Raw genomic sequence first — 2,336 nt, forward strand, 5'->3', positions numbered from 1 at the left:
CCTTCCCCTTCCCCTTCCCCTTCCCCTTCCCCTTCCCTTCCCCTTCCCTTCCCCTTCCTTCTTTTCTTCCTTTCTTCTTTCCTTCCTTTCTTTCTTCCTTCCTCTCTCTCTCTTTCTTTTTCATTTATTTATTTATTTATTCATTCATTTATTTAATGGTTTTAGAGATTTATTGTAGAAAGGCAGGGAGAAAGGAGAGAAGAGAGAGAGAGAGAGAGAGAGAGAGAGCAGCCATGGCTATGTGGAGAGATGGGGGAAGGGAAAGAGAGAAGGAGGACTAGAGAGTAAGAAAGGTGAGAGCTTAAGAGTTCTTTTTCTTTTAGATTTATTTTATTTATATGAGTACACTGTAGCTATCTTCAGACACACCTGAAGAGGGCATTTGATCCCATTACAGATGGTCATGAGCCACTATGTGGTTGCTGGGAATTGAACTCAAGATCTCTGGAAGAGCAGTCAGTGCTCTTAACCACTGAGCCATCTTTCCAATCTGGGCTGAGTCTTCTTATGTCAATCATTAATCAAGAAATTACCCCCACAGACTTGCCCATGGGCCAATCTGATGAAGACATTTTCTTAGTTGAGGTTCCATTTTCCCAGATAACTCTAGCATGTGTCAAGTTGACAAAATAAAACCTCAAAACAAAACAAAACAAAAAAAGAAAACAACCAGTGCAGGAAGCTTTTTGTTAGGGGTATACACAGGTATACACATACACAAGAACACCTGGCACTCAATATGATTTGTTTGTTTGTATTCCTCCAGTCTTGACAGCATAGGACCTGATGACCTGTGCATGCTGGAGCATTCTCTCTCCCTCTCCCTCTCCCTCTCCCTCTCCCTCTCCCTCTCTTTTCTCTGTGTGTGTCTCTGTTTCTCTGTCTGTCTTTTTCTCTCTCTGTTTTCTTTTTGTCTCTGTCTCTCTGTCGCCATCTTTTTCTCTCTCTGTTCTCTTTGTGTCTCTGTCTCTCTTTCTCTCTCAGTTCTTTGAGATGGGGTTTCACTGTGTAGTCCTGACTGATCAGAAACTTACTTTGTAGACCAGACTGACTTCAAAAATCACAGAGATTCACCTGCCTTTCTACCTCCAATGCTGGATTTAAGGGTTTGTGCCACTACTGTCTGGCCAAATGTGGTGTTCTAAGCAAGGTATTAGAAAGAATACCTAGTGTTTCATGTTTGTTACTGTCGTCAACTCTTCAGTTTCTTCGATGCTGTTTTCTTGACACACTTATTATTTTATTGTTATGATGATGATGATTATCATCATCTTAGTTTTTCATGATGGAGTTTCACTGTGTAGCCCTGGCTGTCCTGGAACTTGCTCTGTAGACCAGGCTGGCCTCGAACTCTCAGAGATACCCCTGCCTCTGCCTCCCAAGTGCTGAGATTAAAGGTGTGCACCACCACCACTCTGTTCTTGCCATATTTAGATAGGAAGAAAAAAATTGTAATCACATCTCCTATCTGCTGAAAGCATTTAGTTGCAAATAGGCTTTACTATTTTGTTGACAGTACCCAAGGCTGCTTCATGACTAAACGCTCTTTCTCATATTTTACTTAGGCCAATCCTTCAGGAGTTAGCCCTTGTTAAGGCTTATTTCTCTTCTGTGTTGTCTTTCCTTGAAATGTTAACTTCCCCCATTCTTCCTGAGCATCTCAGTGTAAAGTATGTTCACAGATACCAGATTCCAACTTGTCTGTGTGCAGTGAGATAGAGCACTCATGCATACGGTGGATTGATTACCCATGATAAGTGTAGGGGGTCCATAGACATCTAGTTCATTATGAACTAGTCCATTAAGGCACAGAAAAGCCACCTGGGGTGATGGAATCTTACCTGCATCTGTCTGTTTTACATAGTGTCAAGAGACCCAGAAAGCAGCTTGGCATGGGCTTTATACCTCAGGGCTATTTGAGTCCCTGGGAGAAGGCATTAGAGGACATCTTGTTTCGAGGTTGGAACAGGGCCCAGGCTGTACCAGCCAGCTCCTTATCACAGGCTGGTACCTTCCCAGCCCTTCGTACAGCTGTTGTGAAAGTACAAATGAGACAGATGTGGCCAGTCCAAGTTTACTCAGAGCACGGCCCTGTGCATAGTACAGTGATTAGGTTATATCAGACTCACCAGACCCAGAAACATTGTGCTGAATAGTAAAATGTTTCCACCTATAAGAAATAGTTTTTCCTCACTATTCGGATGAAAGTCTTGTCATGGTCACTTCTGAGCCTTAGACATGAAGTGTTGTTATAGTTGGGGCCCTTCCCTTTTTTCCATAAGGAATTAGTTACTAGGTGACATTGTGGGCATGCATTTTGATAAACCCTATTAGTC

This window comes from Mus caroli, chromosome 18 (assembly GCF_900094665.2).
Source record: "Mus caroli chromosome 18, CAROLI_EIJ_v1.1, whole genome shotgun sequence".
Classification (NCBI taxonomy): domain Eukaryota; kingdom Metazoa; phylum Chordata; class Mammalia; order Rodentia; family Muridae; genus Mus; species Mus caroli.